The sequence below is a fragment of the Delphinapterus leucas genome, chromosome 14 (genome assembly GCF_059928025.1).
Source record: "Delphinapterus leucas isolate spDelLeu-1000000601 "Yukka" chromosome 14, BTC_Dleu_Yukka2, whole genome shotgun sequence".
In the NCBI taxonomy this organism is placed as follows: Eukaryota; Metazoa; Chordata; class Mammalia; order Artiodactyla; family Monodontidae; genus Delphinapterus; species Delphinapterus leucas.
The window spans coordinates 62,211,099-62,236,440 of record NC_143142.1 but is presented as its reverse complement, the minus strand read 5'-3'; the positions used below and the strand labels follow the sequence as shown (position 1 = coordinate 62,236,440).

At 39.0% G+C, this 25,342-nt stretch overlaps 1 protein-coding gene across 2 annotated transcripts in view; it reads left to right on the top strand.

Annotated features, from left to right (window-relative positions):
* PSTPIP2 (proline-serine-threonine phosphatase interacting protein 2) overlaps positions 1-25,342 on the top strand; it is a 92,901-nt gene that overhangs the window by 25,763 nt on the left and 41,796 nt on the right. The window lies entirely within an intron of this gene.

Here is a 25,342-nt window from a genome sequence, read left to right as displayed (position 1 = left end):
AATTCTCATATTTTCTCTCCCAGGGGATTTGTAAGTCAAATGTCTCGTGGCCCTGAGGGTTGTGTGTGTGTGTGTCTGTGTGTGCGCACACACACGTGTGTGAGATTTGGATCATGTTAAAGGTTAGATGAGTAATGTCAGACAGCCAACTTTCTGAATATTGACATCTTCTAAATCTTATGCCTTCTATGTTAAATTTACAGGGATAATCGTCTTTCAAAAAGCCATGATCTCACCATGCATAATATGAATTAATCTGTATTTAGTAAAATATGAACTTGTTTGTAGTTTTATGTCCAATTTTGTTATAGGAATCCAATCAGTTCAGAAATAGAGGTTGCCACTAGTAAATGTGAGGTATGTCTGCTTCTAGACTTTTCTCTTTGCTGTTATATATAATGAAGTTATACATTTTTCTTAACATATATAAGCTCACCTATTATGGGCTCATATATGCAACTTTCAGTTTTCTTGTAACAATATATTGTGAATATCTTCTTATGTTTCTATGTGTAATTCTGCTTTATTCTAATATCTATCCATTTATTTATTTGGCTGCGCTGGGTCTTAATTGCAGCACACAGGATCTTGCATGCCGCATGTGGGATCTTCGTTGCAGCATGCGGAATCTTTAGTTGCAGCATGCAGACTTCTTAGTTGTGGCATGCATGTGGGATCTAGTTCCCCGACCAGGGATTGAACCCGGGCTCCCTGCATTGGGAGCGCAGAGTCTTAGACACTGGACCACCAGGGAAGTCCCTGTTTTTCTTTTTAAGAGCACTGTCTGTTTATATCTCTTAGCTATTTGAAAAAAATTGGTTGTTCATCTTTATATGATGGATTTTAGGTGCTCATTGTATACATTAATCCTTGATTAAATATTTCTGCTCTACTCTGCGACTTCCTTGGTGGTCCAGTGGTAAAGAATCCACCTTCCAATGCAGGGGACGTGGGTTCGATCCCTGGTCAGGGAACTAAGATCCTATGTGCCGCAGGGCAACTAATCCCGTGTGCCACAACTACTGAGCTTGCTCGCCTTAGCTAGAGAGCTCACATGCCACAAACTACAGAGCCCATGTGCTCTGGAGCCCCTGCATGACAACTACAGAGCCCACGAGCTCTGGAGCCTGTGCGCCACAACTAGAGAAGAGAAAACCCGCATGCCACAACTAGAGAGAAGCTCGCACACCGCAACGAAGAGCGCATACACCACAACGAAAGATCCCACGTGCCACAACTAAGACCCGACGCAGCCATAAAAATAAAAAAAATATTAATAAATAAATATTTCTGTTCTTCTCAATTTGTCATTTTACTTTGTTTAGAGTGTCTTTTGTTATGGGAAGTTTTTAACTTTGAAAGAGAATTTTAGATTTACAGAAAAGTTGTAAAATTGTACAGGGAATTTCTATTTACTTTTCACTTGGATTCCTCAAATGTTAATACTTTGTTTTCTCTCTCTCTCTCTCTCTCTCTCTCTCTATATATATATATATATAAAACACACACACATACATATACATATATATGTACACACACATACATATAGATGTTTGTGTATCTATCCACACATAAAATATATACACACACATTTATTTTTTCTGAACCACTTAAAAGTAAAGTTGCAGGCATGATCTCCCTTTATCCACAAATACTTCATTGTATATTTCCTAATATAAGGATATTTTCCTGCTTAATCACAGCATGATGATAATATAATACTATTAGCGAGCATATAGACCCTGTTTAAACTGTGCCAGTAATGTCCTTATAACTAAAGAAGAAAACATTTCATTTGATCCAGGACTCTGTGTTGCATTTAGTCCGGTCTCTTCAGTCTTCTTTAATCTGGAACAGTTCCTCAGTCTTTGTTCTTTATGACTGAAATTTTTGAAGAGTATAGGGCAGTTATTTTGTAGAATGTCCCTCAATCTGAGTTTGCCTGTTTCCTTCTTATGATTAGATTCAAGCTGTTTTTGGCATGAGCTACACAGAAGTGATGCTGTGTTATTCTCAATATCAGGGGCATGTGATATTTATGTGTCCTGTTACTGGTTGTGTTAACTTTGACCCTTTGGTTAAGGTTGTTGTGTTAGTTTCCTGTTGCTGCTGTAGCAAATTACCACAAGTTTAGAGGCTTGAAACAGCACAAATTTATGATCTTATAGTTCTGGAGGTCAGAAGTCTGAAATGAGTTTCACTTGGCTAAAATCAAGGTGTCAGCAAGGCTGGTTCCCTCTGGAGGCTCTAGAGCCGCTGCCTTGTGCAGCTTCTTGAGGCTGCCTGCACTCACTGGCTTGTGGTCCATTCCTCTAAGCCAGCGGCACAGCAGCTTCAAATCTCTCTCTCTGACCTCTGCACCTTTCTTCACATTTCTGACTGACTCTCCTGCCTCCTTCTTATGATGAGCCCTGTGATTACACTGGGCCCACCTGGATAATCTAGGATAATCTCCTCATCTCAAGATCCTTAATTTAATCACACCTGTAAAGTCCTTTTTGTCACGTAGGGAAACGTACTCACAGGTTTGGGGATTAGGCTGTAGACGTCTTTAGGGGGTCATTATTCAGCCTACTCCAGTGATGTTTTCTAGGTTTCTCCACTGTAAAATTACTGCTTTCCTCTTTGTAATTACAGGAAAATACCTTGAAAATATGTAAACATACCACTTTGCTCAAACTTTCATCCATTAGTTTTAACATCCATTGATTATTATTATTATTTTTTTTTTTGCGGTACGTGGTCCTCTCACTGTTGTGGCCTCTCCCATTGCGGAGCACAGGCTCCGGACGCACAGGCCCAGTGGCCATGGCTCACGGGCCCAGCCGCTCCACGGCATGTGGGATCTTCCCAGACCAGGGCACGAACCCGTGTCCCCTGCATTGGCAGGCGGACTCTCAACCTCTGCGCCGCCAGGGAAGCCCCAATTATTACTCTTAATCAACTATTTAGGATGGTTCCTAAATAGTGATTTTCGAATATTAGCAATTTTATGGAAGAATAATTTACATATAATAAACTGCTAATGTTTAAAGTATACACTTTAATAAGTTTTGACATGTGTGTTCCACCCATGAAACTGTCACCACAGTTAAGATAGTGGATAGTAAACATATCCATCACTCCCAAACTTTCCTCTGCCCCTTTGAAATCCCTCCTACCTCATCAGTCCTCTTCCAGGCAACCACTGATCTGCTTTCTGTCACTGTAGGTTAGTTGTATTTTCTGTTATTTATGTAATTGGAACACAACAAGTACTCTTTTTTTGCCTTCATTTATCATAATTATTTTGAGATTCGTCCATATTGCCGTGTGTAAATAGTCTGTTTTTTTTTATTACTGAGTAGTATTCCATTTTATGGACATATCACAGTTTGTATATTCATTGACCTTTAAGGGACTTTTGGGTTATTTCCAGTTTTTGGCTATTACAAATAAAACTACTGTGAACATTCATGTACAAGTCTTTGTGTGGTGATTTTCTAATTCCATCTACATAATAAAGTTGGCATTCTACTGGAAGGAAGAGTCTCTCTCTTTCTGTCTCTCTCTGTCCCTCTCTGTCTCTCTCTTTCTCTGTTAGTGTGGATTTATGGATTCTTATTTTGTTCAATGGATTATGTTATTATACAATAATTTATCTTGATGCTCAGATTGTCCTAGATTTGGACAGTGGGGATCCCCTTTAAACTGGATCCTCTTATCCTGGATCCTGTGTCCTTTTGAAATATCCCCATCATTCTTTGAGCACTTCCATGCTTTCTGGCACAAGATGTTACAGGCTTAGTATGACATTTTTTTGCCCCAGTCCTGGAATCTTCCATTTCTCCAAAGAGCCCAGGTTCCTTTTCGTAGAGAATAGTATTTAGAAACCAGGATTTGTGCTCTAGTTATGCTCATTGACCCTACATGTCATATTTCTAGGCTCTCTCAGCAGACAGAGTAAGGAAATACATGTATGTATGCATAATGATACCTCCAGTTCCATTCCAATGTCACAAGGTTATTCTAGCCTTACCCTGCTTGCTATATTTCCCAATCCCTTCAGGTGGTGTGCTGCTAAATGGTTAACAACTGGGTCTCCAGTGGATAAAAACTGGGATTTGCAGCCTTTGCCAATTTCTATGGTATAAAAACTTGCCCTTTGCTTTTTTCACTTTAAAATATAGACTGGAAATCATGCTATATCTGTTCTTAGAGATATTCCTCATTCTTTTTCATAGGTGCATAAAACTTCATTGTGTGGATGTACCATATTTTATCAAGCACTCTCCTATATATGAGCACTTAGGTTGTTTCCAAAATTTCCCAGTTACAAACAGTACTGCAGTGAATAACCTGTGCATATGTATTTTGGTTTTGCTGGAGGTGTATCTTTAGGGGTACATTCCTAGAAGTGGGATAGCTGGATCAAAAGGTAAACACAGGGACTTCCCTGGTGGTCCAGTGGTTAAGACTTTGCCTTTCAATGCAGGGGGTGTGGGCTCCTTCCCTAGTCCAGAGCTAGGATCCCACGTGCCCCAAGGCCAAAAAACTGAGACATAGAACAGAGGCAATACTGTAACAAATTCAAGAAAGACTTTAAAAATTGTCCACATCAAAAAAAAATCTTAAAAAGAAGATAAAAGTAAATACATACGTGGTTTGGTTAGATATTGTTGAACTTCCTCTCCTAAAGTTTGAACCAATTTTCATTCTCACCAGCAATATATGAGAGTGGCTGTTTCCCACAGTCTTGTCAACACAATGTGTTGTCAAACTTGTTAATTTTGTCATTCTGATGGATGAGAAATGGTATTTCAGTTGTTTTCATTTGCACTTCTCTTTTTTATGGGTGAGCTTGTATATTTTTCTATATATTTAAGGTACACATACACCCAAAGTAAATCATCTGTTCATATTTCTTGCCCATTTTGGGGTTCTTTTCAATCAGTTTCAAAGAATTATTTATATATTAGTACTTTAGCTGTTATTCTACATTTTATATTCTCTAACTTTTTCAATTATGTTTATGTTGTTAATTTCATTCTTTTTTTTATAGGATCATGCTGCATCTAGTTCAACTTACTTTTTTTTTCTTTTTAATTTTTGAATTTTATATTATTTATTTTTTTATAGAGCAGGTTCTTATTAGTCATCAATTTTATACACATCAGTGTATCCATGTCAATCCAAATCACCCAATTCAACACACCACCATCTCCATCCCCCCGCGGCTTTCCCCCCTTGGTGTCCATATGTTTGTTCTCTACATCTGTGTCTCACCTTGTGCCCTGCAAACTGGTTCATCTGTACCATTTTTCTAGGTTCCACAAACATCCGTTAATATACAATATTTGTTTTTCTCTTTCTGACTTACTTCACTCTGTATGACAGTCTCTAGATCCATCCACGTCTCAACAAATGACCGAATTTCATTCTTTTTTATGGCAGAGTAATAGTCCATTGTATATATGTACCACAACTTCTTTATCCATTCATCTGTCGATGGACATTTAGGTTTGCTTCCATGACCTGGCTATTGTAAATAGTGCTGCAATGAACATTGGGGTGTATGCGTCCTTTTGAATTATGGTTTTCTCTGGGTATATGCCCAGTAGTGGGATTGCTGGATCATATGGTAATTCTATTTTTAGTTTTTTAAGGAATCTCCATACTGTTCTCCATAGTGGCTGTATCAATTTATATTCCCACCAGCAGTGCAAGAGGGTTCCCTTTTCTCCACACCCTCTCCAGCATTTGTTGTTTGTAGATTTTCTGATGATGCCCATTCTAACTGGTATGAGGTGATACCTCATTGTAGTTTTGATTTACATTTCTCTAGTAATTAGTGATGTTGAGCAGCTTTTCGTGTGCTTCTTGGCCATCCGTATGTCTTCTTTGGAGAAATGCCTATTTAGGTCTTCTGTCCATTTTTGCATTGGGTTGTTTGTTTCTTTAATATTGAGCTGCATGAGCTGTTTATATATTTTGGAGATTAATCCATTGTCCGTTGATTCGTTTGCAACTATTTTCTCCCATTCTGAGGGTTGTCTTTTCGTCTTGTTTATGGTTTCATTTGCTGTGCAAAAGCTTTTAAGTTTCATTAGGTCCCATTTGTTTATTTTTGTTTTTATTTCCATTACTCTAGGAGGTAGATCAAAAATGATCTTGCTGTGATTTATGTCAAAGAGTGTTCTTCCTATGTTTTCCTCTAAGAGTTTTATAGTGTCCAATCTTACATTTAGGTCTCGAATCCATTTTGAGTTTATTTTTGTGTATGGTGTTACGGAGTGTTCTAATTTCATTCTTTTCCATGTAGCTGTCCAGTTTTCCCAGCACCACTTATTGAAGAGACTGTCTTTTCTCCATTGTATATCCTTGCCTCCTTTGTCATAGATTAGCTGACCATAGGTAAGTGGGTTTATCTCTGGGCTTTCTATCTTGTTCCATTGATCTATCCTTCTGTTTTTGTGCCAGTACCATATTGTCTTGATTACTGTAGCTTTGTAGTATAGTCTGAAGTCAGGGAGTCTGATTCCTCCAGCTCCGTTTTTTTCCCTCAAGACTGCTTTGGCTATTCGGGGTCTTTTGTGTCTCCATACAAATTTTAAGATTTTTTGTTCTACTTCTGTAAAAAATGCCATTGGTAATTTGATAGGGATTGCATTGACTCTGTAGATTGCTTTGGGTAGTATAGTCATTATCACAATATTGATTCTTCCAATCCAAGAACATGGTATATCTCTCCATCTGTTGGTATCATCTTTAATTTCTTTCATCAGTGTCTTATAGTTTTCTGCATACAGGTCTTTTGTTTCCCTAGGTAGGTTTATTCCTAGGTATTTTATTCTTTTTGTTGCAGTGGTAAATGGGAGTGTTTCCTTAATTTCTCTGTCAGATTTTTCATCATTAGTGTATAGGAATGCAAGAGACTTCTGTGCATTAATTCTGTATCCTGCAACTTTACCAAATCATTGATTAGCTCTAGTAGTTTTCTGGTGGCATTTTTAGGATTCTCTATGTATAGTATCATGTCATCTGCAAACAGTGACAGTTTTACTTCTTCTTTTCCAATTTGTATTCCTTTTATGTCTTTTTCTTCTCTGATTGCCGTGGCTCGGACTTCCAAAACTATGTTGAATACTAGTGGTGAGAGTGGACATCCTTGTCTTGTTCCTGATCTTAGAGGAAATGCTTTCAGTTTTTCACCATTGAGAATGATGTTTGCTGTGGGTTTGTCATATATGGCCTTTATTATGTTGAGGTAGGTTCCCTCTATGCCCACTTTCTGTAGAGCTTTTATCATAGATGGGTGTTGAATTTTGTCAAAAGCTTTTTCTGCATCTATTGAGATGATCATATGGATTTTATTCTTCAATTTGTTAATATGGTATAGCACATTGATTGATTTGCACATATTGAAGAATCCCTGGGATAAATCCCACTTGATCATGGTGTATGATCCTTTTAATGTGTTGTTGGATTTTGTTTGCTAGTATTCTGTTGAGGATTTTTGCATCTATATTCATCAGTGATATTGGTCTGTAATTTTCTTTTTTTGTAGTATCTTTGTCTGGTTTTGGTATCAGGGTGATGTTGGCCTCATAGAATGAGTTTGGGAGTGTTCCTTCCTCTGCAGTTTTTTGGAAGAGTTTGAGAGGATGGGTGTTAGCTCTTCTCTAAGTGTTTGATAGAATTCACCTGTGAAGCCATGTGGTCATGGACTTTTTGTTGCAAGATTTTTAATCACAGTTTCAATTTCAGTGCTTGTGATTGGTCTGTTCATATTTTCTATTTCTTCCTGGTTCAGTCTTGGAAGCTTATACCTTTCTTAAGAATTTGTCCATTTCTTCTAGGTTGTCCAATTTATTGGCATAGGGTTGCTTGTAGTCATCTCTTAGGATGCTTTGTATTTCTGTAGTGTCTGTTGTAACTTCTCCTTTTTCATTTCTAATTTTATTGATTTGAGTCCTCTCCCTCTTTTTCTTGATGAGTCTGGCTAATGGTTTATCAATTTTGTTTATCTTCTCAAAGAACCAGCTTTTAGTTTTATTGATCTTTGGTATTGTTTTCTTTGTTTCTATTTCATTTATTTCTGCTCTGATCTCTATGATTTCTTTCCTTCTACGAACTTTGGGTTTCGTTTGTTCTTCTTTCTCTAGTCCCTTTAAGTGTAAGATTAGATTGTTTATTTGAGATTTTTCTTGTTTCTTGAGGTAGGCTTGTATAGCTATAAACTTCCCTCTTAGAGCTGCTTTTGCTGCATCCCATAGGTTTTGGATCATCGTGTTTTCATTGTCATTTGTCTCTAGGTATTTTTTGATTTCCTCTTTGATTTCCTCTTTGATTTCTTCAGTGATCTCTTGGTTATTTAGTAATGTATTGTTTAGCCTCCATATGTTTGTGTTTTTTATGTTTTTTTCCTTGTAATTCATTTCTAATTTCATAGCGTTGTGGTCAGAAAAGATGCTTGATATGATATCAGTTTTCTTAAATTTACTGAGGCTTGATTTGTGACCCAAGATATGATCTAGCCTGGAGAATGTTCCATGTGCACTTGAGAAGAAAGTGTAATCTGCTGTTTTTGGATGGAATGTCCTATAAATATCAATTAAATCTATCTGGTCTATTGTGTCATTTAAAGCTTCTGTTTCCTTATATATTTTCATTTTGGTTGATCTGTCCATTGGTGTAAGTGAGGTGTTAAAATCCCCCACTATTCTTGTGTTACTGTCAATTTCCTCTTGTATAGCTGTTAGCAGTTGCCTTATGTATTGAGGTGCTCCTATGTTGGGTGCATATATATTTATAATTGTTATATCTTCTTCTTGGATTGATCCCTTGATCATTATGTAGTGTCCTTCCTTGCCTCTTGTAACATTCTTTATTTTAAAGTCTATTTTATCTGATATGAGTATTGCTACTCCAGCTTTCTTTTGATTTCCATTTGCATGGAATATCTTTTTCCATCCCCTCACTTTCAGTCTGTATGTGTCCCTAGGTCTGAATTGGGTCCTTTTAGACAGCATATATATGGGTCTTGTTTCTGTATCCATTCAGCAAGCCTATGTCTTTTGGTTGGAGCATTTAATCCATTCACGTTTAAGGTAATTATTGATATATATATTCCTATGACCATTTTCTTAATTGTTTTGGGTTTGTTTTTGTAGGTCCTTTTCTTCTCTTGTGTTTCCCACTTAGAGAAGTTCCTTTAGCATTTGTTGTAGAGCTGGTTTGGTGGTGCTGAATTGTCTTAGCTTTTGCTTTTGTCTGTAAAGCTTTTGATTTCTCTATCAAATCTGAATGAGATCCTTGCCGGGTAGAGTAATCTTGGTTGTAGTTTCTTCCCTTTCATCACTTTAAGTATATCATGCCACTCCCTTCTGGCTTGTAGAGTTTCTGCTGAGAAATCAGCTGTTAAGCTTATGGGAGTTCCCTTGTATGTTATTTGTCATTTTTCCATTGCTGCTTTCAATAATTTTTCTTTGTCTTTCATTTTTGCCAATTTGATTAATATGTGTCTCGGCGTGTTTCTCCTTGGGTTTATCCTGTATGGGACTCGCTGTGCTTCCTGGACTTGGGTGGCTATTTCGTTTCCCATGTTAGGGAAGTTTTCATCTATAATCTCTTCAAATATTTTCTCTGGTCCTTTCTCTCTCTCTTCTCCTTCTGGGACCTCTATAATGCGAATGTTGTTGCGTTTAATGTTGTCCCAGAGGTCTCTTAGGCTGTCTTCATTTCTTTTTTTTTTTTTTTTTGCACGGGCCTCTCACTGTTGTGGCCTCTCCCGTTGCGGACCACAGGCTCTGGACATGCAGGCTCAGCGGCCATGGCTCGCGGGCCCAGCTGCTCCGTGGCATGTGGCATCTTCCCGGACTGCGGCACGAACCCACGTCCCCTGCATTGGCAGGCAGACTCTCAACCACTGCGCCACCAGGGAAGCCCTGTCTTCATTTTTTTCATTTTTTTTTCTGTTCCATGGCAGTGAATTCCACCATTCTGTCTTCCAGGTCACTTATCCATTCTTCTGCCTCAGTTATACTGCTATTGATTCCTTGTAGTGTAGTTTCATTTCAGTTATTGTATTGTTCATCTCTGTTTGTTTGTTCTTTCATTCTTCTAGGACTTTGTTAAACATTTTTTGCATCTTCTCGATCTTTGCCTCCATTCTTTTTCTGAGATCCTGGATCATCTTCACTATCATTATTCTGAATTCTTTTTCTGGAAGGTTGCCTATCTCTGCTTCATTTAGTTGTTTTTCTGGGGTTTTATCTTGTTCCTTCATCTGGTACATAGCCCTCTGCCTTTTCATCTTGTCTGTCTTTCTGTGAATGTGGTTTTAGTTCCACAGGCTGCAGGATTGTAGTTCTTCTTGCTTCTGCTGTCTGACCTCTGGTGGATGAGGCTATCTAAGAGGTGTGTCTTAATTGTTATTTTTACTATGAAAAGTTTTTCTTTTTAGGTGATCAAATTTTTTTTGTTTTTGGTCCATGCTGCAGCATGCGGAATCTTTGTTTCCCGTCCAGAGATCAAACCCATGCCCCCTGCAGTGGACGTGTGTAGTCCTAACCACTGGACGGCCAGGGAATTCCCTAGGTGATAAAATTTATGAAACTTTTATTGCAGTTGGATTTTGTTATGATTAGAAAACCTTTTTGAATGTTTACTTCTAGTACTTGTATGGTTTCATGTTTTTCCATTAAGATCTCTGATCTATTTTGAATTTCTTGTATATAGTATGGGGTTTGGATCTATTTTTATCATTTTCTAAGTGGCTAATAGTTGTCCCAGAACCACTTATGAAAAATTCCATTTTTGCCCCAGTGATGTGAGAAGCTACCTTTAGCATATATTAAATTTCTCTGTGTACTTGGGTCTATTTCTGGATTTTATATTCCATTCCACTGGTCTGTGTGGCTATTTATGCACCAGTACCACACTGTTTTAATTATGCAGCATTTATAATATGTTTAAATGTCTGGTAGGGCTGGCTTCCCTCATAACTTTTGTCAGTTTTTTCCTTGCTATTTTTGTATTTTTATGTTTTCCATGTGAACTTTGTTTACTATGTAAAAAATTACTTGTTGGGGCTTCTCTGGTGGTGCAGTGGTTGAGAGTCTGCCTGCCGATGCAGGGGACACTGGTTCGTGCCCTGGTCTGGGAAGATCCCACATGCCACGGAGTGGCTAGGCCTGTGAGCCATGACCGCTGAGCCTGTGCGTCTGGAGCCTGTGTTCTGCAACGGGAGAGGCCGCCACAACAATGAGAGGCCCGTGTACTGCAAAAAAAAAAAAAAAAAAATTACTTGTTGGTATTTTTATTGGGATAATATTATGTTGTGTTTCTTTGGCTGCACTGCGTGGCTCGAGGGTTCTTAGTTCCCGGACCAGGGCCCCTGCAATGAAAGTGCCGAGTGCTAACCGCTGGACCACCAGGAAATTCCCCAGCATTGTGTTTTAAAATTAACTAAGAACTGACATCTTAATGACAGAATCTTTCTATTTGTGTTATATTATCTGCAAGTAAAGATGGTTTTATTTCTTTTCCTACTCTTATGCTTCTAATTGATTTATCTTCTCAAACTGTATTGGTTAATACCCCCAGTATAAAGTAGTGGAGATATGGGCATGAATATATATTCAGTATATTCATCTTAAGAGAGTACCATCAATTCCTATTTTCTCGACTTTCTTTTAAAATCAGAAATGGGTGTTGAATACTGTCAAAATCTTTTTTGGCCTTACATTACTTTCCTGCGACTGCTGTAACAAATCACCACAAACTTGGTGGCTTAAAACAACAGAAATATATTCTCTTACAGTCCTGGAGTTCAGACGTCCCAAATCAGTTTCACTGAGATGGAATCAAAGTGTCAGCAGGGCCACACTCCCTCTGGAAGTTCTAGGAGAGAATCAATTCCTCATTTTTTCCAGCTTCTGGTGGCTGTTGGAGTTTCTTGGCTTGTGGTCACATTACTCAATCTTGCCTCCATGGTCACATGCTTTTTCCTTTTCTGTGTCAAATCTCCCTCTGCTTGTCTCTTAGATTGTGATTGCATTTAGGGCCCACCCAGCTAATCCAGGATAATCTCCCTATTTCAATATCCTTAACTTAATCATATCTGCAAAGACTCTTTTTCCATAAAAGATAAAATTCATGGAGTCCAGGGATTAAGACCTAGGTATCTTTGGGGTCCATTATTCAGTCTACATCTATGGAGAAAGCCATGATTTTCTTTTTTTTTTAATTTTATTTTTTATTGAAGTATAGATGTTGCATAATGCCATACAATTTACAGATGCACAACATAGTTATCCACAATTCCCAAAGGTTACATTGCATCTATAGCCATTGCAAAATATTGGCTATAGGGCTTCCCTGGTGGCGCAGTGGTTGAGAGTCCGCCTGCCGATGCAGGGGACACAGGTTTGTGCCCCGGTCTGGGAAGATCCCACATGCCATGGAGCGGCTGGGCCCGTGAGCCATGGCCGCTGAGCCTGCGTGTCCGGAGCCTGGGCTCCGCAAGGGGAGAGGCCACAACAGTGAGAGACCTGCGTACTGCAAAAGAAAAAAAAAATATTGGCTATATTCCCCGGGCTGCACAGCACATCCCTGCAACCCGTTCTATACCTAATAATTTGTACCTCCCAACCCCCATCTCCGTATTGCCGCTCTCCTGTTCCTGCTCTGCACTGGTAACCACTAGTTTGTTCTCTGTATCTGTGAGTCTGCTTTTTTGTTATATTAACTAGTTTATTGTATTTTTTAGATTCCACATATAAGTGTATAAGTGATATCATACAGTATTTGTCTTTCTCTGACTTATTTCACTTAGCATAATGCCCTCCAAGTCCATCCACATTGCTGCACATGGAAAATTTTCATTCTTTTTTATGGCTGAGTAATATTTTGTTGTGTGTGTGTGTGTGTGTGTGTGTGTGTGTGTATCACATCATCTTTATCCATTCATCTGTTGATGGACACTTAGGTTGCATCCATATCTTGGCAATTGTAAATAATGCTGCTAGAAACAGTGGGGTGCGTGTATCTTTTCGACTTAGTGTTTTTGGGTTTTTTTCATATATATACCTAGGAGTGGAATTGCTGGGTCAATTTTTGGTTTCTTGAGAAATCTCCATACTGTTTTCCACAGTAGCTGCACCAATTTGTGTTCCCACCAACAGTGTACAACTGTTCCCTTTTCTCCACATCCTTGCCAACATTTGTTATTTGTGTTCTTTTTGATGATGGCCATTCTGACAGGTGTGAGGTGATATCTCATTGTGGTTTTGATTTGCATTTCCCTGTTGATTAGCAATGTTGAGCATCTTTTCATGTAGGCCATCTGCATTTCCTCTTTGGAAAAATGTCTATTCAGTTCTTGTGCCCATTTTTTAATCAGTTTTTTTTTTTTTTGATGTTGAGTTGTATGAACTGTTCATATATGTTGGATATTGACCCCTTATTGGTCATATCATTTACAAATATTTTCTCCCATTCAGTAGGTTGTCTTTTGGTTTTGTTGATGGTTTCCTTTGCCATGCAAAGGAAAGTTAGGTCCCATTTGTTTATTTTTATTTTTTTATTTTTCATGATATCAAATTTAATGCCAAATATATATATAAGATAATAAAAGAACAAAAGAACCATTGTGATGTTCTGTAAAGTAGGACTAACAAATATACAGCATGTGAACAGTATAATAGGGCACCCTTTAAGATGACAGACAAGATGACAAATTCCTGAGGAAGAATTGTGGTGTTGGCATTTGCTGTCTTCCTTGTATTTCTTTTTTTTTTTTCTTATTTTCTTTTTTTTTTTAACATCTTATTGGAGTATGATTGCTTTCCAGTGGTGTGTTAGTTTCTGCTTTATAACAAAGTGAATCAGCTATACATATACATATATCCCCATATCTCTTCCTCTTGTGTCTCCCTCCCTCCCACCCTCCTCTAGGAGTTTTATAGCTTCCAGTCTTACATTTAGGTCTTCAATCCATCTTAAGTTTATTTTTGTATCTGGTGTTAGAGAATGTTGTAATTTTATTCTTTTACATGTAGCTATCCAGATGATTTTTCTTTTTGATTTATTAAAATGACTTATTAGGTTAATGTATTTCCTCATATTCAACCAACTTTTCATTCTTGGAATAAGTCCCACTCAGTCATGGTATAGTCTCTTCTTAATGTGGTAATGGATTATTTTTGCTAATATTTTATTTAGTACTTTTTGATTAATATTCATAAATGATATTAGTAAGTTTTTTTTTATACTCTATCGAGCTTAAGTATTGTTTTATACTTGCTTTATAAAGTGAACTAATACATTGTCTTTCATTCCCGATCAATTTATGGACCTTAGGAATATGTTTTTTTTCCTGAAGATTCGGTAGAGTTCCATTCTCCTGTGAAAACATCCAGTTCTGTTGCTTTTTTCTGCTCCTTGACTACTTTCTCTGTTTCTTCTAAGGAAACTGGCCTTTCTCAGCTTTCTATCTCAAATGGTGTCAATTTTGGTAAACCCTATTTTCAGAATAGGCTAATCTGTTAGTCTTTTCTTCTAAGTTTGGAGTCATACTTAGAAAAAAATCTCTTACCTCAATATTTTAAAAATATATACATTCTATATTTTCTTTTTATATTTTTGTGATTTCCATGTTTAGATCTTTAATTCATCAGATATTTATTTTAGAGTGCTGTGTTAGAAAGGGCTCTATATTTAGGTTTTGGCAAAATGAACAGTCATTGTTACAGTAATATTTATTGAACAAGGCATCATTTTCTTTCTGGTTGTAAATGCTTCCTTTATCATATATTAAATCCCCATACATACATAAGGCCATTCCTGGACTGTTGTTTGTATTTTATTTACCTGATTATCAGTTCTCAATGTCATAACATAGTACTTTGAAAATTTTTGATTACTTATACTCGTTTTAGCATGGTAGGGTAAGTCTTCACTTATTCATCTTTTCAACATTTTAGGGTCTATTTTCATTCACTTATTCTTTTTAGGTTGTTTTAAAATTTTTTCCCCAGAAAATTCTTCTTTGCTTTATTTATTTTTTTAACATCTTTATTGGAGTATAATTGCTTTACAATGTTGTGTTAGTTTCTGCTGTATGACAAAGTGAGTCAGCTATATGTATACGTATATCCCCATATCTCCTCCCTCTTGCGTCTCCCTCCCACCCTCCCTATCCCACCCCTCTAGGTGGTCACAAAGCACCAAGCTGATCTCCCTGTACTATGTGGCTGCTTCCCACTACTAGCTATTTTGCATTTGGTAGTGTATATATGTCCATGCCACTCTCTCACTTCGTCCCAGCTTACCCTTCCCCCTCCCTGTGTCCTCAAGTCCATTCTCTACATCTGAGTCTTTATACCTGTCCTGCCCCTAGGTTCTTCAGAACCTTTTTTTTTTTTTTTTACTTTTAGATTCCATATATATGTGTTAGCATACGGTATTTGTTTTTCTCTTTCTGACTTACTTCACTCTGTATGACAGACTCTAGGTCCATCCACCTCACTACAAATAACTCAATTTCATTTCTTTTTATGGCTGAGTAATATTCCATTGTATATATGTGCCACATCTTCTTTATCCATTCATCTGTTGATGGACACTTAGGTTGCTTCCATGTCCTGGCTATTGTAAATAGAGCTGCAATGAACATTGTGGTACTTGACTCTTTTTGAATTATGGTTTTCTCAGGGTATATGCCCAGTAGTGGGATTGCTGGGTCATATTAGGTTGGTTTTAGAATGAACTTAAATTTAAAAAGAAATTCCATTAAGATTTTGACTGAAATTATTGTTATTTAGAAATGTATTTATTTATTTTCGACTGCATTGGGTCTTCGTTGCTGTGTGTGGACTTTCTCTAGATGCAGTAAGTGGGGGCTACTCTTCATTGTGGTGTACAGTCTTCTCACTGTGGTGGCTTCTCCTGTTGAGGAGCACAGGCTCTAGGGGCGCGGGCTTCAGTAGTCGTGGCACGTGGGCTCAGTAGTTGTGGCGCACGGGCTTAGTTGCTCCGTGACATGTGGGATCTTCCTGGACCAGGGCTCAAACCTGTGTCCTCTGCATTGGCAGGCGGATTCTTAACCACTGCGCCACCAGGGAAGTCCCTTGATTGAAATTATTTTAACTTGATAGGTTTATGTGGGGAGAATTGAATCTTTCCAATATTGGACTTTCCCATCTTGGACTAGGATATATTTCTAAATGTTTTGAGATCTTTGTATTTTTTTAGTAATGTTTTATAGTTTTCCTTCAAAAAGGCTTATTCCTAGGTATTTTATAGGTTTTATTGGCATTATGAATAGGATTTTGTATTTTAAACTACATTTTAAGTGGTTATTATTGATATATAAGAAAACTGTTGATTTTTAAAAAAATATTTAATTCAGTTCCTAGCTTTTCACTTGATAATCTCTGGTTTCCAAGTAGATAATTATATAATCTAAAAATAATGACAATTTCTGATATTTTTGCCTCTGTCTGGAGTAAGAAAGTGGGAAAGGTGTTACCCTGGAAGTGAAGGGTATTTACAGGACTTGATAATGGTGCAGAACCTTTTTTTCCTTCAATTTTTAGTGTGCAAGCTTTGATGGTGCCTAGGGACAGTGCCCCATTGCCGTTCTGGTCGTTGTGCCCTTGCGAGGAGCCTGCTGCAGGGTGGAGCCCTCACCAGCTGTGGCTCTGGTACAAAATTCAGAGTTAGCTGCTCTGGGGCAGGGCACTGGTTGGGTTCCCGGTGTCCTACAGACACCCTCCCGGTATTTCCATGGCTGCTCCAGTTTCAGCCCCTGCTGATTTGAGCTTGGGATTTTCTAGGGCTTTGCTGGGAATGTTTGTGGACTTTCTTCTGTTTTGTGTAGTTTGGAATACTGGCTTCTGACCCCTGCCCATCTAGTCCTATCTGTTTTTTATATTACAGAAATTCCTACAAATGTGCACCTTCCTCATTGGGCCCTTTCCTATTTTCTGCTGTTGCTGTGGATCATTTGTTATTTTAGTGGGGCCTGGGAACAGATGAGAGAGAAACAAGACTTCAATTTGCCATCTTTAAGGGATGGGCATAGGGAGAAAGACTTCAGGTTATAAAAGCAATGTAAGGATATTATAGAAAATGTAGAAAATATGGAAGCATGCTAAGAAGAGAATTGCTTTCAACATTTGGGTGCACATCCTTCTAGTCATTTTTTTTCCTTATGTGGAGTTTTTGCATTGCACACTTTCTCCGGTTTATCTTTCACTTAAAGTATTTTCAGTTGAGTAGAGTTGCCTTTGTAATTGACCTGCTGACTTGACAGGAGGGACACTTAAACATGTGAAAATGTCAAGTGTGGATCCAGTCTAGACAGAGCTGGGGCTGTGGGCTCGTAGAACAAGGCTGGCGTGGGAACTGGGGTGGGGTCTTATTCTTGCCTTCGCAATCCATTATTATTGCTTAAGAGAAAGCTTAAGGGCACAACCATTGTAATGACTTTGACTTTAGGTTTTTCATGCCTGAAAATGGCAGTTTCCATATCCTTTGCTGAGGTATCCCTGACAACTTTCCAGCTGCTTCCTCAGATGACGACATACTTACTTTTGAATAGCTAACAGCTACATTTATTTCACTGTTGTCTGCTTTCAGTGAAAAAAAAAATTGTATTGTTCAAACACATATGCTTTTTTGTTTATGTGGCCTGGTCTTGAAAAATCTTGATGTGTCTGCCTTAATTCCTTTAGTTTGTGAAGCACTTGATAAACTCAAAGCACATTATCTTATTTAGTCCTTCCAATACCCCCATTTTATAGTCTAGTAAGGAGGGATTGAGCTACTTAGCTCCAAGTCACATAGCTTGTGTGTGGTAGAACCAGGGCTCAAACCCAAGTGTGGCGTTAAAGCCTGCGTATGTCCCATTTAGAACTGTAGGGAAGTAGGCTGACTGGCAAAAAGTTAGATTTGGTTCTTATCCTCAAACAAGAGAAGCTGTGTGGTCGAGTGGTTTCAGAGTACAGAGCCACAGTTTCTTGTCCTGTAAAATGAAGATAATAATTATACTTATGTCATAGGATTGTTACAAGAATTAAACAAAATGTCCCATGCAAATACTTGGTATGCTATTTGGAACACAGCAAACATTCACTGTATATTGGCCCGAATTATTAATATTAATTAACAATAAGCAATCCATATTTGCAGATAAGGTGAGTTTGATCCATTTAGTTTTACCTCTTCTAGTAAAAGAGATAGGAAAGAAAGATCAAGGTTGAGAACAGAGGGAGGTAAAATGAAGTCCTCGGTCTTTATCCCAAGTCTTCTGTTGCCATATAGCTTTTAATAAATAATGGAGATTTGAATAATATTGTTGGTTGAGAGTTCAGATCTTTCATTGTGGTTGGAGGAAGTGATAAGGAGAACTCCTTTTCCTTGTGTCTTATTTTTTCCAGCTGTAAACGTGGAAATAGCTCCTGTCTCACTGTGTTTATATGGAGCATACTGTGGTCCTTTAATGCAAAGTATAGTACATTAACACATCCCATGGCCAGTCTTCAAACAAACTCAACCTTTGTGTGTAATGCAAAGTCAGTGCCTTCTCCCCATTCTAATGGGGCTCTCTGGGCTCCCAAAGGGCACCAATGCCAATTTGCATTTTTTACTCAAAATTGGAGGTTATAAAATGAAATGCAAACCATGGAGAGTCTTCCCTGGCCTCTTCTCCTTTGCATTTACTAACAGTCATTCTTTCCTGCCCCATTCTGCTGTGTTCTCTAGTTTCACATGCAAGTATCCTGCTTTCCTCAAGGCAGGAGCCATGATTGTTCTATCGTCTTTTGTAATTTCTATGGCAGCAGTTCTCAAACGGCATTACAGTCCTTGGAAGAGTGTAAGAAGTGGAGACTCCCCCACCCAAGGTTCAGAATCAGCAGGTCTGGGGTGAGAACTGGGGGACTGCCCGTTTACCAAGCTGCTTGGGTGATTCTGGCACAGGTGGTCCTTGGAGCCCACATCTAGAGAAACTGAAACTGTGTAGCAGATGCCATGATAGGATGGACGTGAGGTGCAGCACAGAACTGGATTTGGGGACGCTCTGGTGGTAGCACCATAATTCTGATGGTGGCTTTGGAGGCTGCAGGTATCTTTTGCTTCCCCTCTGCCTTCCCCTTCTGCCTAGTGGCCACATGGTAGAAAAGGTCTCTGGAAACAAGCTCTCAGAGGCCCCTGCAACATGAGCCTCAGGGCTGGGCAGGAAGGAGGAGTACATGTGCCTGGATTGAGGGAGACCAGACCTGAGTGTTAGGGGTGGGTTGGGGGAGCTGGCGGCAGTGGAGTTATCCTCCACCAGGCAGCCCACGGAGATTTCCTTCTCTGAACCCACAACACCACCTGGTCTGGACTGGCCGCTGACATCACAGCAAGACTGTTTTTATTATTCTTTGGATCACACATCTCCTGGATGCGGCACACATGTGCTCATTGCTGGACCTGGCAAAATTTTTGTCTTAAAGAAATTTAAGTGGCTTTATTTATTTTTTTCAGTTAATTTATTTATTTGGCTGCATTGGGTCTTAGTTGCGGCACCCAGGATCTTCGTTGCAGTGTGCAGGCTTCTCTCTAGCTGTGGCATGCGGGCTCCAGAGTGCGTGGGCTCAGTAGTTGTGGTGCGCGGGCTCAGTAGTTGCGGCACATGGGCTTAGTTGCCCCACGGCATGTGGGATCTTAGTTCCCTGACCAGGGATTGAACCTGCGTCCCTTGCATTGAAAGGCGGATTCTTAACCACTGGACCACCAGGGAAGTCCCTTAAGTGGCTTTATGATTAAAATACTAATCCACTGATTAAAACTTGAATGCAAAAAAACCCCAACCAACCAACCAAACAGAATACTTGAATGCTATTTACCTCTTTATAATTTGAGCATTATTAAACCTTACATTCTGGGTCTTTGGGAGGTTGCTGGGTGGTTGGATCTGCCCCTCCTTCTTTTTCATCTCCCTGCCTCACCCGGGACTCCAAGACCGTATCAATTTTCAAGGTTTATCTACCTCTGTACCTTCTAGTGACTGCCTCCCTCCCATTATTCTTCTGACTCCTAATCAACTTTTTGGGGGCTTTTAATTTTTTGAGGTGTAATTTACATAAGATGAAGCACACAGATCGAGTTTTGAAAACTGCATATTCCTGTACAACTCACACCTCTATGGAAAGATCTTGATTGGATGTGTTTCCATCATTCCAGGAAGTTCCCTCATGGCTCTTCCCAGTCCACCCTCAATTTCTCCCCTGACTCAGGCAGTCACTGTTCTTACTTCTTTTACCATAGAAGTAAGTCCTAGAACTGCTTTCCTGTCCTAGAACTTCATATAAACAGGATCATGCAGTAAATACTTTTTGCATCTAGCATCTTTCATTAGCATAATGTTTTTGAGATTCATCCATGTTGTTTCAGTGTCAGTAGTTCTTTCCTTTTTATTGCTGTGTAGTATTCCATTGTATGAATATACCACACATTGTTTATCATCCATCGACTGTTAGGCATTGGGTTGTTTCCAGTTTGGGGCTATTGTGGGTAAAAGTCCTATGAACCTTCTTGTAGAGGTCTTTTTGTGGACATATGTTTTTCTTTCACTTGGGTAAATGCTTTGGAGTAGAACTTTGGGTCATATGATATGTGCATGTTTAGCTTTTTGAGAAATTCCCATTTTTTTGAAAATGATTGTACCATTTTCAGACTCCCAGAATAAGAGTTCTGATAGTTCAACATCCTTGCCTACATTCAATGTTGACTTTTTAATTTCAGCTGTTCTAGTGGGCATGAAGTAGATATCATTGTGACTTTAATTTGAATTTCCCTGTCATGTTAAGCAACTTTTCATGAGTTTTTTGGCCAAAGGAATATCTTTTATGAAGTGTTTATGAAGTTCAAGTATTATGCCCAGTTTTTATTGGGTTGCTTATATTTTTATTAATTTGAAGTTATTTATATGTTCTGGTTACAAGTCCTTTGACAGACATATGTATTGTGAATATCTTCTCCCAGCATGTGGCTTGCCATTTAATTTTCTTAATAATCTCCTTTGATGAGCAGAGGTTTTTAATTTTGATGAAGTCCAGTTTTTCAGTTTTTTCTTTAGCAGTTCGTATTTTTTGTGTCCTCTCTAGGAAATCTTTTCCTGCCTCAAGGCCTCAAAGGTATTTGCCTATACTAATAAACCAAAACTTTATATTTTGGTTTTGCATCTGAGTCTGTGACCCATCGCACATTAACTGTGTGTGCATTGTGTGCAGTGGGAGCAGTGGGGGCAGTGAGCAAAGACTCTTCTCTCCCCAGCTTTATGCAGTTGTCCCAGGACCACTTGTGGGAAAGACTGTCATTTCTCCCACTGAGTGGCTTTGACACCTTTTGGAAAGTCAATTGACATGTGAGTCTATTTCTAGGTTGTATTCTGTTCCATTGATCTACTTGTCTGTCCTCAGATCAGTACTGTACTGTTTTGATTACTATAACTTCCCTGCAAGTTTTGAAGTCAGGTGGTATGTAAAAAAACTGTTTGTTCTAGGTCCTTTAATTCCATATAAATTTTAGGCTAACTGGCAAATTTCTACAGAAAAGACTTTTGGGATTTTCATGGGATTGTGTTGAATCTGTAGATCAATTTGGAGAAAATTGATGTTTTAACAATATTTACTCTTTCAATCGACAAACATGGTCTACCTTTATTTTCATTTCTTTCAGCAAAACATTGTAATTTTCAGTGAAGAAATCTTGTATTGTATAACCTTTTAAGCATTTATTCCTGAATTTATTTAAGCATTTATTCCTGAATATTTTATATCCTGAATATTTTATTCCTGAATAAATATTTATATCCTGAATATTTAATATTCCTGAATATTTTATATCCTTAATGCCATTTAAATGATTTTGCTACTGGTATATAGAAATATAATTGATTTCTGTGTATTGACTTTGTGCCCTGCAATGCTGTTACATTTATTAGTTCTAGTCATTTTGGGGAGTAAATTTCTGTGAACACAATCATGTTGTCTGAAAATAAAGGCAGTTTTACTATTTCCTTTCTAACAAGTATGTTCTTTATCTTTTTCTTGCTTTATTTCCTCCTTGTTAGGAGGAAAGCATTCAGTCTTTTCACCATTAAGTTGTTAGCTCTAGGTTTCTGTAGATGTCCTTTGTCAGATTGAGGACATTGATAATTTGTGTTTTTTCTTTCTGTCTCTCTTGTTTTTTGATCAACCCAGCTATAGGTTTTCCGATTTTATTAAGCTTTTCAAGGGACTAACTTTTGGTTTCATTAATTTTCTTTATTGTTTGTCCATTTATCTTTTTTAAAAAAATTAATTTATTTTTATTTATTTGGCTGCGCTGGGTCTTGGTTGTGGCACATGGGATCTTTGTTGCAGCATGTGAGATCTTTAGTTGTGGTATGTGGAATCTTTAGTTGTGGCATGCGGAATCTTTAGCTGTGTGATGCGAACTCTTAGTTGCGTCATGTGGGATCTAGTTCCCTGACCAGGGATCGAACCTGGGCCCCCTGCATTGGGAGCATGAAGTCTTAAGCACTGGACCACCAGGGAAGTCCCTGTTTGGCCATTTCTATTGTATTTCATTGTGTTCTACTATTTTTATTCCCTTTCTTCTAGTTACTGCAAATTTAAATTTGTTCTTCTTTTTGTAGTTCCATAAAGTGAAAGCTTAGGTCGTTAATTTTAAAAACTTTTTTTCTTGTCTAATATTAGCATTTGGAGCTACAAGTTTCCCTATACGAAGATTTTCCCTAGAGGAAAATTCCCTGTAGAAAAAGCACTGTTTTTCTGCATCTCTTAAATTTTGATGTGTTGTTTTCTTCACTGTCAGTTGTTTTGAAATGTCTTCTGATTTCTCGTGTGAATTCCAGTCACTTTAAAAGATTCAATTTAAATCTTACGTCTTCTCTTTTCTGATGACTCTAGCCTATTTTCCTCTTTTCCACCTCATTCATTATATATTTTCTCTGTATACTTTTATACTCTGTTTTAGTCTCTCATTTTTTTTTATGCATACACATTTGTTTTATGTGTGTGTCTTTTACTGACTCCCAAAATGAACGATAGTCTCTTTGATTACAGGAACTCCATCGTATGCTGACTCTGTAAACTTTTTAGTACCTTGTCTGTAGTTGGCATACAATTAACAGACATTTCTTAAGCACCATTAATGTAGGAGCTATTGTGGATGATAAAGGTTGGGTATAATCCAGATACGCTTTAACTAATTTTTAAAAGATATTAACTAATGACACAAAATAATATATAATAAAAGCCAAATGAGAGGAGACGTCATTAAACACTCCAGGTACTCTGAAGAGGAAGAGGAGACTGTAGGACAAATTATTTGAGGAGGATTTCAGAGAGGACTTGGGATTTGAAGTGGCCCTGAAACAGAGGGGGGATTTAAGTGAAGATGGAGGAAATGCCATTCCCACTGTGGGAAAATCATGTGCAATGGTCCTGAGGTATAAATGTACACTGCCCATTTGGAGGATGGGGAGAGACCAGCATGGGAAAACTAGGGGACAGAAGTCAGGGCTACTGTGAAGCAGGATATGGAGTTATGTGTTTGGCATACTCTTTTTTTTTTTTTTTGCGGTCCGCGGGCCTCTCACTGTTGTGGCCTCTCCCGTTGCGGAGCACAGGCCCCGGACGCGCAGGCTCAGCGGCCATGGCTCACGGGCCCAGCCGCCCCGCGGCATGTGGGATCTTCCCGGACCGGGGCGCGAACCCGTGTCCCCTACATCGGCAGGCGGACTCTCAACCACTGCGCCACCAGGGAAACCCTGGCGTACTCATTTTTGTTGGCAAATCTGCTGTGCCATCTTGGTGCTCACGCAGTTTTCTTTCCTGCTTGGCCCTCTTATTCTGCATCTGCCAGTCAGAGCTTCTCAGCAGTGCTTTCTGAGTAGCATGGGAAGGAGTTTCCAGGGCAAATCCCCTGCCTCTTGGCACTTGGACTTAGGCACTCTTTGTTTTCTCTTGGAGATTTTCTTTCTTGGTTCCCTCTGGAGTCCAGTCACTCCTCTGAAGCAGCAGTTGTGGTTTTTCAAGGCTGGTGGCCAGGAGGAGGCCTGGTGATTTGGTTTGTTTCCAGGAAATCTTGTTCTAGCTCCACCCTCCCTGCCCAGTTCAAAGAGTGTCCACACCCTTAATTAAGAAAAAGGAAACCACCTTTTCCAAATGAGTATCAAAAAACAGAGAACCTAAGTGTACTTCTCTGGGAAGATCAAAGCACTTCCATCCACAAACCAATATTGACATTGATCCTTTGTACCCATTCATTCACTCAGGAGCCTTTGTTTTCATCGTTCTCTTCTAATGCATCTGGCTGGGAACACAATAGACATTTACATCCCACAGAATTTTACTGTAGACCTTTGGTTTGCATAATCTTAAGCTAAATTTTTTGGATGTGTGTGTGTGTGTGTGTGTGTGCAGGACTGGTCTGAGACTTGGAAGAAGCTGCAGGCACTTGCAATAGTGTTGGGCCAACAAGGCTACTCACAAGGTGGGTAGCAAACAGCAAATTCAGAAGCTGGGCAGTCTGAGAGTCCAGAAGAGGGAGCATTAGGGCTACTCAGGAAAGGCTTCCAGAAACCTTGGGGGTGGAGGGACTGAATTTAGATTCAGGAGGGGATAATGTAAGCATCGTCTTAGAGTTGCCACTGAGCACTGCATTTCAGGGGGGCAGTTAGAAAGAAGCCTACCCCGCTGAGACAGAAGGGTGTGTGTGGAGGGGGTGGGTGGAGAAATGAAGCTTTGGTGGAGGCTATTTCTTTAGGCTTCCCGAGGCCGAAATCTATCCTCAAACAGTAGCCAGAACCCATAGAATTAAATGTATTTCTAACTAAGATTTATTTGTATGCCCATGTGTAAAAATTATTATACTTATAATAATCCACTTTTTAAAATGCAGTGTGAGTTATGGCTAGTTAAGTTTCTGAGGTTGAAATCAGCCTCAGGCCTTGGTCCTGCTGGGTCTCTCTGGGATCCCTGTCTGCTCAGCCAGGCCATGAGGAGTGGCAGCAAATGGAAGAGAGAAATTCTGCTTCTCGAGTGTCCAGGGCTGGGCAGAGAGGTATCTTCAGGGGGTCCCACCCCCACCCAATGGCACAGAAGAACCTTCCTCAGCAGATGGAGTGTAGGGAGGCTAGGCTGGGGCTGGGTCAGTTCAAAGCTCCCCAGGGCACACCCAGTGGCAGCCTAACCAACCTCCCTAAGGGACTGGAGTCTGGATCAGACCACCTATTATATGCACTTGGAGGGTAGAAACCAGGAAACCAGCCGCATTAGGGGACACTTTAGGGGTATTCTTT